The sequence below is a fragment of the Medicago sativa genome, chromosome 1 (genome assembly GCF_051527215.1).
Source record: "Medicago sativa cultivar Bolivia chromosome 1, Bolivia_mono, whole genome shotgun sequence".
In the NCBI taxonomy this organism is placed as follows: domain Eukaryota; kingdom Viridiplantae; phylum Streptophyta; class Magnoliopsida; order Fabales; family Fabaceae; genus Medicago; species Medicago sativa.
In genome coordinates, this window is record NC_140749.1 from 26,872,177 (window position 1) to 26,888,041 (window position 15,865).

The following is a 15,865-nucleotide window of genomic DNA, read 5'->3' on the forward strand; positions in this document are numbered from 1 at the left end:
TTTTGGCAACGGACAAAGGCATGAGATTTATGCTTGATCCAAGATCAAGTAGTGCTTTACCTACATGTGTTGTGTTAATAGCTACCGGTAGAGTGACTCTTCCTGGATCTTGCTCTTTCTTAGGCAACCTTCTTTGAATAATAGCACTACAATTGGCATCAATTTGGATAGTCTCTTCATCATTGACTCTTCTCTTCTTGGAAAGGATGTCTTTCATGAATTTAGCATAGACCGGCATTTGCTCCAAGGCTTCTGAGAATGGTATATCAATTTGCAACTTCTTGAAGAGTTCAAGAAACATTGCGTATTGCCGCTCTTTATCTTTCTTCGATGGAGCATGTGGGTATGGTAAGCGTTGAGCCACCACTTGCTTCTCAACTTCTTTTTTCTTGCCTTTATCTTGCCCCACATCTTTTCTCTTCCTCTCCATCTCTTCTTGTTCAACTAGTTCTCTTTTTTCATTTTTTTCTTTTTCAACTAATTCTTCTTTATTTTCTATGTACACTTCCTTCTCTATCTCCACAACATCCTCCTCGAACTTCACTACTTCCTCCTCATCGACAACATCTTCAACCTTCTTTTCAACTACAATCTCTTCACCTACCCCTTTACCGATCACTCTACCACTCCGTTTCGCAATAGCTTTTGACTGCTATGCTTTGTGATGCTCCTTAGGATTTGGTTGAGTGTTGGCGGTGAAAGTTCCCACTTGCGGAGGACCTTGAGCCATTTGTTGTGCTAATTGACCAACTTGCGTTTCAAGGCCTTTGATTGACGCGTCGGTATTCTTCTGATTAGCCATTGACATTTGAATAAATTGCTTCAAAGTCTCATCGGTGCTTTGGGAATTGTTAGGTTGTTGGGGGTTATTTTGTGGTGGGAATTGATATTGGTTATTGAAAGGTTGTTGGAATTGAGGGTACGGTTGTTGGTAGAAGTTGGATTGTGGATATTGATAGTTATTATTGTAAGGGGTTCTCCATGGTCTTTAAAAGTTTTGGTTACCCGGATATCTTCCTTGAAAGTTGGAAGTACCCGGATTTTGGGCTTGTTGTGAGGTTCCGGCTTGTTGTGGTTGGTTAGGTCTTTGTTGTTGGTTTCCCATATAATTTACCTCTTCTTCTTCAAAAGAACCAGGTGCGGGACAATAGCCGGTGGGATGATCTCCCGTGCAAAGCTCACATGTGTTTACTTGAGATGTTCCTCCTTCTTTCATGAGAGATTCAAGAATTTGTTTTGGCATAGCTCTCATCTCCTTTTGCATAGCTTCCATTTGTTGAGTGAGAAGCTTATTTTGAGCCAAAACCGCATCATTTGCTTCTAGTTCAAGGATACCGGCTTTCCGTTGTTGAGGATTCCGGTTGTGAGATGATTTTCTAGTGTTGAGAGCCATTTGGTTAATGATCTTAACAGCATCAGCTGGATTTTTCAAAGCTATAGATCCGCCTGCACTTGCATCTAACATTGTCTTGGACATGTCTTGAAGCCCTTGACGAAAAAGGTAGAGTTGCATTTGGCTATCATAACCATGCTTCGGACAATTCCTAAGCAAAGATTTGTATCGCTCCCAAGCTTCACATAGAGACTCACTTTGGCATTGAGAAAAAGTTGTGATTGATGTTTTAGCTTCAAGATGCCTATCATCCGGAAAGAACCTCTCTTGAAACGTTTTCTCTAGTTCAGGCCAATTTTTCATCAAAGAAGTAGGTTGATCTAAGTACCACTCCTTAGCCTTACCAATTAAAGAATGAGGAAATAATTTGCAAAACATGTTCTCTTCCTCATCTTCCTTCATACCAAGAGTACCAGCGGTAACATAGAAGTTTGTGAGATGCTTGTAAGGGTCTTCATGATCCATTCCAGTGAAAGGGTTTTGAGTAATCAAATGTATCAACCCCGATTTCAACTCGACTTGCTTGGTATGTTGATTACCAAGGCTAGCAAGCCTTCTTGGACTAACCCAACATGGAAGAGCATTCTCTTCTTGATTTTCATTAGCCATAACTTCACTTGTTTTCCTTTCCGGTGATGATGGTGGAGTCAAGTGTAGAGAACCACTCGGAGATAGTGTATGAACCGAACCCGAAGGAGAATGAATAGAACTAGATGAGTCCGGCTGAGCCAGCCTGGCTAGTCTCTTAGCTTCCTTTGCTTGTGCCTTAAGTAACCGAGCAGTTTTCTCAATCTCAGGATCAAATTGAAGGTCATCTTTAGAAACGGTACCTCGCATAAACAAAGTTCACAAGGACTATACCAGGTGGTTAGCATAAAAAATAATGAATGATATAAGTGTATAAGTATATGCATGAAAGAATTTTGTGCAAAATTGACTTAACATGACAAAATTGTTTCAAAACTTATAATTTAAAATTCGCTACTCCCCGGAAACGGCGCCATTTTGATGTAGTTTATTTCTACATGTCATATAACTATGTACACGTGAGTATATATAGGATCGTTTTCCGCAGGGAGTTGCGTTAAATCATAAGCATTTTCACAATCTTTCACATTAAGGTATCGTTTATAAAATGTTTGTTTGTAACACTATATCCAAAGATGACATAAAAGTAAAAACGAGAGGAGATCGAACTATTTCGCTTGCGGTATAAGATAACGAGCAAGCATAACAGCAGCAATCTCTCGATCGATTAACAGACTCTAGCTTTATAACCAATATTATTACAATCATTTCTACAACATCCTTCGTGTCCAAAGCGACATCGTTATTTCTAAGTTAGCGTTTAAAAATTTGTGTCCAAATCCCTTAAACGATAACAAAGTCGATCGGATAACTTAATCGACCGTGTCCAGCCTGATTAAGTATCCGAAAGCATTAAATTCTTGATTAAAAGTAATTATCAAAGGTTTACAAACTTGTCAAGAATGATATAACTTAAGATAGATTGTTATTCTAGTTCTAGATTCAAGAGTTCGTGCCCAAATCATCTTGAATCTCATTGAAAGCATTAAACATAAGAATAACAACAATATTGAATCATTAAGTTAGAACCTTATACATTAAAAGATCAAAAGATTACATAATAGCTTGTTTGTTACCTCAATACTACAAAGTAGATGATAGCTACACATAGACATGTATACTATGCAAAGGATGAAGGAAAGATGAAGATTCCATGTCAAGATCCTTCGTGTCCAAAGTGATCTTGAGTTGAATCTACTCCTAAACCACTTGCTTTGTGTTTCTCTCTTGGAAATAGCTCTGACCTCTCTCTTAGAATGTATGAAAATATCAATGGAATAGTGAATGACCTAAAAGAGAGGTAAAAATTCTATTTAAAAGGCCTGTGTTTTTTAACCTGCGCTAATAGCGAAATATACGCTAATAGCGCAATGTGGCGGTTTAAGTTTGTGGCCAATGGGATTGTGCCACGTTGGTCTTACCCTGCTTCTACGCTCCAGCTACGCTAATGGCGTGTCCCTCTGGAGCTTTTACGCTAATAGCGTATCTCACGCTAATAGCGTATTTCTTTATGACCAGCTTCGCTCCAGGTACGCTAATGGCGTATCTCTCTGGAGCTTGTACGCTAATAGCTCAGTATACGCTAATAGCGTATTCTTCAAGAGTGCTCCAGGATTTCGCTCCAGGTACGCTATTGGCGTATCTCTCTGGACTTTGGCATCTCTTGATCACGCTAATAGCGTAGATCATGCTAATAGCGTATGGCTTTGAACTTTGAAGTTTCTTGCTCCTTGCTTGTATTTTCCTGCACAAAAAGGGTAGAATAAGGCTCAAAAGCATAAATGACATATTTGCATAATATTTGGAGTTTTCCATGGAGAATCTTGTAAAAGAAGTCACTAAAATGCCTAAACTACCATATGAAATATATCACTTTTGAACACTTATCACCATTGCAAATATTAATCATTTGAAAAATGGACCTAATTACATCTCATTAGTAACCTCAGGGACGAAAATTCAAATGACCTATATTTGCAGGGACGAAAGACCTATTTAAGCCAACCACCTCGCCTAATCATGATTTGCCACATGGGCGCTGATAGAGCCAAACCGCAAGTGCACGGCCTATCGAAGTAATAGTGGTAAGTAGAGTATCGTTCCGCTAGGGAGTTGTTCAACTTAATTAACTTTTAATGAATGATTAGAGGAGAGAAAGTTGATAAGAAAGGGTTTGATTGCTGAAGGTAAAAACAATAATAATAAAAGGGCCTTAGGATCATTGGTTCATCTTAATAACTAATCCTTCACTAGACAAAACCTAAACATCTAATTTCATGATTTACACACTAATTTCTAAAGACCGGTTTCCCTTAGCCCCTCACCTTTCCGATGAAAGTCCGGTGAGAGTTTACTTCTAGCAACCAAGCCTATTTCACTGACATGATTACTAGAAGATGCATAGAGGATTGAAACTACTCTTTGTCTCAATAATTGCAAAGACTATTTCACTGTTTTGCAATTATTGTCTAGATTCACTTGTTCCAACATCAAGACTCCGCTCTCGCTTTATGAATTGATGTTTGGGATGATGGATTAACGATTATCAAACCCTCCGCTTTCGCTTCCACAGTTTGATAATTGTTAATCCACGTTAAGACGGTGAATCTAGATTAGAAATTAGGGTTACATGGAAATTAGGGTTTAGACATGTTTTGTTTAGGATTGAGTCATTAGACTCCCCAACAATCCTAAGACTAAGAAGTCTACTCACTCATGTTCATCGTAGACATGGAGGAAGAAGAGAGAAATGCGGTAAAATAAATTGCAAAGAAAGTAAAAGGGAAAATAAAGACTTTTATTAAAATAGCAATTGAAATAAACAAAGTAAAGCATGATCGTTTATGGTGGAGAGCTACTCTATTTATAGCTTTACAATTGACTTAGAAACTAAGCAACTAAAAGGATAAAACGGTAAAGCCGCAACAGGGTAACTTGGCCTTGAAGAAAAAGCAGCAAAAGTGGTTTCTGGGACGGGCACGGCCGTGCCACATGTTGGCACGGGCCGTGCCAAGCTTCTGAGTTGGGGGAATATATTTTTGCCCCGTATCTTCGTATTCTTGCGCTGTATTTTGCTCCAGTCCTCTTTCTTTTGCTCCAAGGCACCTTCCACCATATGTTTATTCCTAAAATAAAATAAAAGACAATTTGAAGTAAAATATTCTAAACTAAAATAAAATGCAATAAAATAAAATCAAATCTAAAATAAAACTAAACTAAATAAGGCAATAAATTAGACTATCTATGACTCATCAAACTCCCCCACACTTGAATCTTTGCTTGTCCTCAAGCAAAAGGCAACAAGCATAGTAGCAACAAAAGATTGATTATGACAATATTAAGAACAATGTGTCTCAAAAGAAAGGCTTTGCCTCAAGTACACTAATTACAATTTCAAATTCTTCTCATGAACATATTCTACCCAACATCAAGTCTCAAGTGAGTGTGTGTGCAGTCCAACCCTTTTCTTGCTCCTGTATAAGACAGATATTATGAGGAATAGGTTCTATCCTTAGTGCTAAAGTAACCGAGAAAATTCCTTTCTTCATTTCATATAAGAGTGATGGAAATTTAAGTTAAGATTGAATTAATTTAACAATTAAGCACAAGGGGCTGCAGATGCTTAGGGGCTATCTATCCTCGTAGGAAGTCTTCTCGGATGTAATTGTCCTTTCCCCCTAGATTCAAAATCACCCTAAGCAGTGCTGCAAAATTATTATTTGTTTCATCTCCGCGTAGGAAGTCTTTTTGGATGTAATTGTCCTTTCCCCCTAGCTTTGATGAATTAGTTTCACTTTAAGTTCAAATTAAGGAGTCACCACCACAATTAGGAAGTTAGGATGTAATTGTCCTTTCCCCCACATGTTGGTGCCATTCTCCTGCCCCATTTAACATTAACAAATTAAAGAATATAACAATTAAGAACAATTTGATTAATTTTCCCACACAAACTTATACTACTTTTACTCTTAAGACTTTAAAGGGTCTAAGTTAACACTAAAGATAGAACGTGCTCCTTAAAATACCTATTCATACATTTGCTCAAAGATTGCAACCGAGTGCTTTTCTCATTGGAGATTTTCACAATAAAACAAGATGTGGGTATAGCAAGAACATAAGAAGCACAAGAAACCACTTTCATGTACAAGAAACAACCTTTGAGAAAGAGACAAAACAAAAATTTTCATGCCATATTTACATTAAAAACAAGCTACTTAGTCATGCCTCTTGCTATAAAAACAAAACAAAAGAATAAAGTTCAAGGGAGTTTGGACACACTACGACTCTAGACACTTTATTAGGCCCCCCCCCCCCCCCCCCCCCACTTAGGGGAAGCATTGTCCTCAATGATTCAAAAGAAAAAGAAATGAAAGAAGGAGAAGAAGTAGAAGAAGAAAGAAGGAATAGAAGAAGAGTAGGAGAAAGAGATGAGTAGAAGAAGAATGAGAGAGATAGGAAGAAGAAGAAGGGAAGAGAGGAAGAGGAAAGCTCACATTTGTTTATTGAGGTCCGTAAGGAGGACCTTGAAGTTGGAGGTGTTGCATCATCCGACGGAGCATCTCATTATTTTCATCATTGACACGGTTGCCCCTTTGAACTTCATTGCGAAGGCCGGAGATCTCAACACCTTGACTTTGTTGCTCGGTGCTCATCCTCTCGATTTCATTGTGAATCCATGTCCATCTTTGGTTCTCATTAAGCTCACCGGTTTCATGGCCATGGTGCTCCTCTTGGTGCAAGTTAGCACCTTCTCCTTCATCATCTTGTTGTTCTAGAACCTGCACATCATCGACATACAACCAATTTTCTTCCACCTCGGTGGTAGTCCGAGATGGGTTAGGCAATAAAAACACGATTGGCACATTTAGCTTAAGTTGGTAATGGAGTGGTGGACGATGTTTAATGAAATTCATAGCAATGAGGTTTCCCGGTTAAGCTTATTGTTTCCCTCAATTGGTTTGATCCCCTCATCCTCACTCACACCAAAACACTTAGCTATATATGTAATGATGCCACCCACCACTATGTCTCCCCTACCGGCTGGTCTAGTAGCTACAAAGTCTAGGTAATCAATCAAATAAAAGCCAGTGTTGACGGGGTGGTTGTAAAGCATTGCCCATAACATGAACAACTCATCGGTTCTAGTGTTTCCTAGCTCTGTTCTACCCCAAATAGTGCAAGCCATGACCCTCTGAAGGTACCTAAGTACGGGGTTGTGAATGTTGCTAGCTTTGTTGGCTCTAGGGACATAGTTATCAAGGTCGGTGATACGGTTCCAAAAGGCAGCTGGGTCATAGTTATCCAGTTTCAGACTATCATCCCAATGATCATGAATATACCCCTCATTGACAAAACCTAAGGCTTCACAAAAGTGCTGAAGAGACATATTATAATCAATGTTCATTAACCGGAAAACAACTCTATGATTAGGGTTATCAAAATTCAACTTATCTTTGGTAAAAACAAGTGAGCTTAAAAATTCATAAGTAAAATTCTCATAACCTCTCATAGGTGTTAGCATATCAGTCCAACCTAGCCTACCCATCAACCTAGAAACATCATCTCTAAGCCCTAGCACTTGCAAATCATAGGAATCAGGATATCTAGAGGGATGTAAGGTTTTAGAAGTAAGAATTTTGTACCTGTCCCTTTGTTTGTTGTCTTTGAACTGAATTCCATGATTCTTCACTTGTGCTTGCTTCTTTGGGGGAGGACCGGAGGAACTTGCTGGCTCCTTTCCACTTCTTCTTCTTGAAGCCATTTGACCTTGGTTATGGTTGGTATGAAAGTTTGGGGTTTTGGAAGATTTTTGGTGAAAAGGATTGGTTTAGGGTTGGGGTGGATGTTTAAGTAAGGTTTAAGGGTTTAGTTATGGAGATTGGTTGAGGTTTTGTGGTGTTTGGGTTAGGTTTTGAAAGATTAGGGTTTTGGTGAATTATGGGTTTGAATGGATGAAGGGTGTTTTTGATTGGTGGTTTTTGTTTTGGATGAAGTTTGTGGTTGATTGGTGAAAGAATTAAGTGGTTTGGTTAAGATTTGAGTGAGATAGGGAGGTTTGAAGGTTTGAAGGTTATGGAGATTTAGAGAGAAGTTTGAAGGTAGAGAGAGGTTTGTGGTTTGAGAATGAATGGAGAAGAAGAAGAAAAAGTAGGTTTATATTGGCTAGAACACGGGCACGGCCGTGCCATCCTTGGCACGGGCCGTGCCATCTTCCTGACTTCAACATTCCAAATTTGTTTTAAAAACTTGGCACGGCCGTGCCATACCTAGCACGGGCCGTGCCACCTTTCTGGTCCTGGGGCTTCAAAATTTTTCCATCTTTTCGAATCAACTCGGACAAGTACCTACAAAACAACTTAAAACAAAGAAAAACAAAACAAAAGCAGTAAAATGCGTGGGTTGCCTCCCACGAAGCGCTCTTTTAATGTCATTAGCTTGACGGTTAGAAAGGGTCCTTAGAATGGGTCAAAGATATCATATTGTGTAGATGACGCTATAAAACGTTCTTTCACAACATGATCGTTAAGCATGCAACAAGAGTAAAGAGCGGGACCTTTCATAACGTTTTCCAACTCAAATCCTACCATTTTATCACTCACTTGAAAGACTATCCTACCAAGTTTAACATCAATGAGAGCTCCTGCAGTTGCAAGGAAAGGTCTACCTAGGATTATAGGGACGTCATCGTCCTCTTCAATGTCAACGACTACAAAATCAGTGGGGATGTATATCCCCTCTATCTTAACAGGTATGTCCTCGACAAATCCTACAAGTTTCATGGTAGAACGATCAGCAATTTTCAATTCCATCTCGGTAGGTTTCAATTCTCCTATCCCTATCCTTTTAAGAAGAGACAAAGGCAGCAAACTAACACTAGCTCCTAAGTCACATAAAGCTTTGTTTATGGTTTCATTCCCAATTTCACATGGTATGGCAAAGCTACCTGGATCTCTAAGCTTAGGGGGTGCTTCTTGGATGATTGCACTAGTTTCCTTAGCCAAGGCTATTGTCTCATTATGCTCTATAGCCCTTTTCTTTGAAAAAATTTCCTTTAAAAACTTGGCATATAGAGGCATCCTAGACAAAGCTTCAGCAAAGGGAAGTTTAATGCAAATCTTCCTAAGTATGTTAACAAATTTTTCAAACTTACCCTCTAGTTTAAGCTTATCAAGATTTAAGGGGGATGGAGTTTTGTTTTCTTCAAGCGGTTTTGCTTCTTCTATCACAATTTTATCACCTAAAGGCTTGACACTTTCTTTCCCAATGTTTTTAACCTTAGCAAAAGTTTCGCCTAACTTACTACCCCCAAAAGATATGACATTAACTTGGGCTTTGGGATTGGCTTCGGTTTGACCAGGAAAGACCCCCGGTGTTTGGGAAGATGTAGCCACTTGTTGGGCTATTTGGGCGATTTGTGTTTCAAGCATTTTAGAGTGAGTAGCAATAGAATCAACCTTGGTATTGAGCTTGGAAAGAGAATCATTCAGAAATCCAGTTTGGTTTTTGAGTTCTTGAAGTTGTTTGTTTTGGTTGGCAATAGAGTTTTCCAACAAAATTTCCAAATTGGATTTTTGAGTGAATCTTTGGTTGTTTGCATAACCGGGTGGTGCTACTTGTCCATAGGGATTTTGGTTTTTATAAAAATTTTGATTTTGTCTCATCCCTTGGTTGTATTGAGCATAATTCATTTGCTCAACACCGTTAATAGCACTACCTAGTTGGCAATCAATACCAGCATGACCAGTTATACCACATATTTCACAAGAAGGAGTAGAAGCAGAATTGATAGCACTAACATTGAATTTTTTAAGTTTTTCGGTTAGTGTATCAATTTTAGAAGCAAGGTGGTCATAGTTAGAGACTTCGTGTATACCTGCCTCCCTTTTGGAGGGTGAAGAACTAGTGATGGCTCTCTCGTCGGTCCACTTGTGGTGATTTTGAGCCATGTCTTCGATCAGGGCATACGCCTCCGTGTAATTCTTGTTCATAAGTGCTCCACCTGCAGCTGCATCAACAGACATCTTAGTGGTATAAGACAAGCCATTATAAAAAGTGTGGACTATAAGCCACTTCTCTAGGCCATGGTGGGGACAAACTCTTAGCATTTCTTTGAAACGCTCCCACGCCTCATAGAGAGATTCCCCATCTTTTTGGTTGAACCGCGTGATTTGGTCTCTAAGTTTAGCGGTTTTAGATGGTGGGAAGAAGCGGGCAAGGAATGCTTGCCTCATCTGATCCCATGAAGTAATGGAACCGACTTCGAGGGAATAGAACCAAGCGCTAGCTCTATCCCTTAAGGAAAAGGGAAAGAGATGAAGTCTTACGGCCTCTTGGTTCTCCTTCATGGTTCCACTAATTCGTAGGAAAACAGAGATGTGAAGATTGGGATCCTCAGTGGGGGATCCCGAGAATTGGTTTTGCTGCACCAAGTTAAGTAGGGCAGGCTTAATTTCAAAATTGTCATCCTCAACCGTTGGGTACACAATAACAGCTTGTGGCTCAGCCGTAGACGGCGTTGCATACTCTTTGAGAGTGCGATTGGCCATGGCGGTGTTATTTTGTGCGTCTCTCCTTCGTCTATGCAAATACCTTTCGATCTCGTTGATTATTACAACTCGATTTCTGGTTTTTCGCATAAGAATTTGAGAACCCAAGAAGTTAGTGATAACAGAAAAATAAAAATAAAAATAAAAACAGAAAAAGAAAGAGAAGAAGAGAGAATTCTAATCACTAAGAAAAAGCTAATTAAATTAGTTAACTCCCCGGCAACGGCGCCAAAAACTTGATAGAGCCAAACCGCAAGTGCACGGCCTATCGAAGTAATAGTGGTAAGTAGAGTATCGTTCCGCTAGGGAGTTGTTCAACTTAATTAACTTTTAATGAATGATTAGAGGAGAGAAAGTTGATAAGAAAGGGTTTGATTGCTGAAGGTAAAAACAATAATAATAAAAGGGCCTTAGGATCATTGGTTCATCTTAATAACTAATCCTTCACTAGACAAAACCTAAACATCTAATTTCATGATTTACACACTAATTTCTAAAGACCGGTTTCCCTTAGCCCCTCACCTTTCCGATGAAAGTCCGGTGAGAGTTTACTTCTAGCAACCAAGCCTATTTCACTGACATGATTACTAGAAGATGCATAGAGGATTGAAACTACTCTTTGTCTCAATAATTGCAAAGACTATTTCACTGTTTTGCAATTATTGTCTAGATTCACTTGTTCCAACATCAAGACTCCGCTCTCGCTTTATGAATTGATGTTTGGGATGATGGATTAACGATTATCAAACCCTCCGCTTTCGCTTCCACAGTTTGATAATTGTTAATCCACGTTAAGACGGTGAATCTAGATTAGAAATTAGGGTTACATGGAAATTAGGGTTTAGACATGTTTTGTTTAGGATTGAGTCATTAGACTCCCCAACAATCCTAAGACTAAGAAGTCTACTCACTCATGTTCATCGTAGACATGGAGGAAGAAGAGAGAAATGCGGTAAAATAAATTGCAAAGAAAGTAAAAGGGAAAATAAAGACTTTTATTAAAATAGCAATTGAAATAAACAAAGTAAAGCATGATCGTTTATGGTGGAGAGCTACTCTATTTATAGCTTTACAATTGACTTAGAAACTAAGCAACTAAAAGGATAAAACGGTAAAGCCGCAACAGGGTAACTTGGCCTTGAAGAAAAAGCAGCAAAAGTGGTTTCTGGGACGGGCACGGCCGTGCCACATGTTGGCACGGGCCGTGCCAAGCTTCTGAGTTGGGGGAATATATTTTTGCCCCGTATCTTCGTATTCTTGCGTTGTATTTTGCTCCAGTCCTCTTTCTTTTGCTCCAAGGCACCTTCCACCATATGTTTATTCCTAAAATAAAATAAAAGACAATTTGAAATAAAATATTCTAAACTAAAATAAAATGCAATAAAATAAAATCAAATCTAAAATAAAACTAAACTAAATAAGGCAATAAATTATCTCAAGATGTATACATCCCAATGAATGTACACAACATTTTACTTTTTCGATTAACCCATGCACTAGAAATTCAAAAAAGGAAAAAAGGAACCTCCAAACTATACGCCACAACCAGACAAAAGAAAGGGACGAAAAAGGCATCCATCCAATTCCATATTATCTCTAAGACATCTCACCCCATCAGTTTATCATGTAAATAATCTCAAACAAACATTAGAATAAATAGAAAAGTAGATGAAATTGTACCGTCAACCTTGGAATCGACCACTAAATAAGAATGTTAAAGACACGTTACTCAAATACTTCAGCCCTTTAGGCCTCGTACTTGAGGGATTGTGTTCCTCCATGAGAAATATGTTAACTAAGGAACCATACCTCCCTAGAAGAAGGGGTGTCCCTGCCCACATGGTCAGTACACCTCATGCTTTGACTAAAACCTTAATTCCCATATAAAACACGTGAGCCTTCGATTAAATCTATGAGAGGTGGAGTAGTGGGACACCTCATGATTTCCATTAACTTGCCCACTACTCTTCGTCAACTCCCCACTTCTTCACTCACTACCTCATATGACCACGCTATAAATAAGAGGCATCATGCCTCCCTCATTCATTCACTTCTTCTTCTCTGCATCTCCAATTCTCAAGAGAACTATGTAGCTCTGATTTCATAACAACTTAAGGATATGTAGGACCAGGATCCTCCCTGTCGAGCTATAATCAAAATACCCAATCTCACAACTTGTCGTCAACGAGCTATAATCAAAATACCCAAAATTACTATGAACAAGTACAAAAGTAAAGGGAAGCTTAATTACCATTCTCACCCGAAAGAAAGAGAGGCAACACAATTTCCTCTCTTGCTTGTTGGACTCAAAGTTGTACTATAAATATACCGAGAATAAAACTTGTTTTAACGGTGCAAATATTTTTAAAGAAAGATAACCGACTAATTTGACAAAAAAAAATAAAATAACAAAGATTCTCAAAACATTTTTCTAATTTAAATTAAGGACTATGGTGTTGCTTTAATCAAGGTATTTTTTCTTGCGCAACATTTAGTAGTGTGTATATATAATCACATCAAACATAACCTTTTTCGATACAAAGAAAATACAACAAAAACATTTTTAAAGGACTACAACGAAGATTTAATGAAGCCAAATTTGTGATCACCCTTAGTAGGCTGGTTAATGTTGTTCTTAAGAACACTATCCAACTCTTTAACCAACCTCTAAGAACACTATCCAACTCTTTAACCAACCTCTCCATGACTTGAGTTGGCAAAAAAACTGGTATAACCAAACCTTTCTCTCCTTTATCATTTCTAAAAGGAATATGAAAGACAGCTTGACCAGGAAGAGCACCATCCCCTCCTTTAGCTGGTCCTCCATAAACAGCTTTCCCCCAACCAAAATCAACATATCTAAATCCGGCACGTGTAACATCAGACACTAGATATAATCCAGCAGTAGTTAAAGGAGGACGACCCTTGATAACCACGAAATCGGCCACTGAATGCATATACTCTTTGTTGACATTAGTTTTTGCTTTCTTAACTAAATTCAATGCATACTCCAATGGATTTTCAATAAGTTTTCCTGCAGTTGTAACCGCAACGGGAAATGCTAAAGCGTTACCATAGTAACCATTTGGAAGTTGTTGGTCAACAGATTTACTACGTGCATCGGCTATGCAGATTATGCGAACTTCTTTGTCAGAATCTAGTTGTAAGGCTTTTGTACGACAATGCCAAAAGTATGTGGCAATGATTTCAAAATTGGAGTATTGTTGCAATTGGTGAGTCGGAAGAGGAGAGCGAATTGCTGCTACCTCGGTGGGACCAATGAAGAAAGTGCGGTGAACCATGTCGTCTAAGGGAAACATGGTTCCTTTGTTGTCGGGTTCTGGTTCGTATTCACGATGAGTAAATGTCACTTTTGGTGGATCCCTTGCGTTAAGAAGCTCTCTGCTCCACACCGGTGAGATTGAAGGTTTACTCATCCCGCGAGATATCTCTCCTAAGGCACTCAAAAATTGAAGCATACCTGATGCATCACTCAATGTATGGTTCATACGAAGAGCAGAGATAAAACCACCACACTTGAGGCGTGTTACCTGCACGTGGTTACAATTCAAGTATGTTCATGATCATTAATGAATGATTAAAGATTTATTAAATATGGAGTGAATTAAACTTGAAGTTCTAGCTTTGTTGGAAAAACATAGCAATTTTTTTTGGTGGTTTAAAACATAGCAATTTAACATCAAGGTAGAAAGTTCAATCTCTCTGGGGTTAAAAATGGTCATTAACAAGTACCACTTCAATTAATAAAAAATGTCCCTTTGCCCAGTTTTAAAATAATAATATTTATACACATAATGTTGATTTCTAAAACATGTTAAAAAATTTCCTTCAAAAAAATGTTAAAAATTGTTACAAGGTGAGATATGATTGGATAAATGCATAAAAAATAGCGAAAAAAATAAAAAACTGTTATAAATATTTTTTCCCTATAAATTACAAAATAATAAAAATCCGATCACAATCAAACACTTATGAGTGTATAAATATAAGCATTAAATATGCTTTGAGTCCCTATAAAATTTAAAATTTTAGTCTTTAGTCTCTATAAAATATTTTTTAGACTTTTTGCCACCACAAGATATTTGAATCATTTTTTTAAGGCGTGTTTAGAACATTATAATCATTATGGGGACTAATTTTGATCTTAACAAATTTTATAATGACTAAAACAAAAAAATTGTATACTTGCAACTAACAAAACTATATTTGAACCTTATTTTTAATATGGCCTAAAATTAAATGATATAAAATATTTTAGAGACTTAAAATCAAATAAAAATTAAGAATCAGATGACTTTGTCACGATTTTCATACAATCACACAATCAACGCATGGTTTCGTTGGATCGAAACCAAAGGAGTCAGAATTCAATGCAGATTTAAAAAAAAAAATTATATTGATTTTGAAATATGAAACGTGTGATCTCAATACAAATGTTCACCTAGAGACAACGTGAAATCGTGAAATTCATGACCGACTATCATCCAAATTTTTCCGATAACATATGCATGGTGAAAAGATCAATACTATACCTGGATAAGTAGCAATGGAGTGTTAATCACATCTGAAGAACCAGGAACATCATAAAGAAGCTCATCCAAGCAAGGAAATGGAGGATGAAGAGCTTCACCAAATTGTTTAAGAGTAACATCAGCATCAGCTTCAATAAACAAAATACCTTCTCCTGTGCAATCCACCATAAGTTTCCTAGAGAAATTTTTGCTATGGATAATAAAACACAAGTGTTTTTGCTAATGCTTTTCTAATAATATCAACAGGGTCCTTCCCTGCCATATTTGGATCATGGTTATAAAATTGTATCAAAGGAACTTGCCAACGTAATGAATCTTGGTCATCAATGTCTGAGAGTAGTTTAGTTTCATGAGGTGTGGGTTTGGATGGAGTTATCAATTCAGGTTCACGCCTCTTCACTTTGAATACTAGAGATTTGGCCATAATTATTAACAACTATTAACAAGTGTTAACAATTTATGAATGAATTCTAACTAAAGGGTACATAGATTGATAATGATTTTGATGCAAGTAGTGAAGGTAGAGATGCTGTATATATATATACTAGTGAGCCAGAATAAGAGAAAAGATATTATTTTTGTCAAAAAATAAAATAAAATAAAATAAAAAGAAAAGAAAATAAAAAGAAATTATGCACAAATGGTTAATTTGAATTTTTTAGTAAATGACATTTAAAGGCTTTAAAACCAAATAATATAATTTCTTTTTATTTTCTTTTCTTTTTTGACAAAAATAATATCTTTTCTTTTTTTCTTTGACCAAATAATATCATTCTTTTTTTGGA

The 15,865-nt window shown here is 37.5% G+C and overlaps 1 non-coding gene and 1 pseudogene across 2 annotated transcripts; one reads left to right on the top strand and one right to left on the bottom strand.

Annotated features, from left to right (window-relative positions):
• The first annotated feature begins 10,057 nt into the window (after window positions 1-10,057).
• LOC146953873 (small nucleolar RNA R71) lies at window positions 10,058-10,164 on the top strand. Its single transcript, XR_015025147.1, has one exon. It is a non-coding gene; the product is annotated as a small nucleolar RNA R71 (small nucleolar RNA).
• A 2,890-nt stretch (window positions 10,165-13,054) lies between these two features.
• On the bottom strand, window positions 13,055-15,518 carry LOC146953874 (benzyl alcohol O-benzoyltransferase-like; annotated as a pseudogene). The gene is made up of 3 exons (XR_015011258.1): window positions 15,081-15,518; window positions 13,225-14,078; window positions 13,055-13,192 (listed from the first exon to the last, which is right to left on the bottom strand). The product of XR_015011258.1 is annotated as a benzyl alcohol O-benzoyltransferase-like (transcript).
• Window positions 15,519-15,865: the final 347 nt, after the last annotated feature.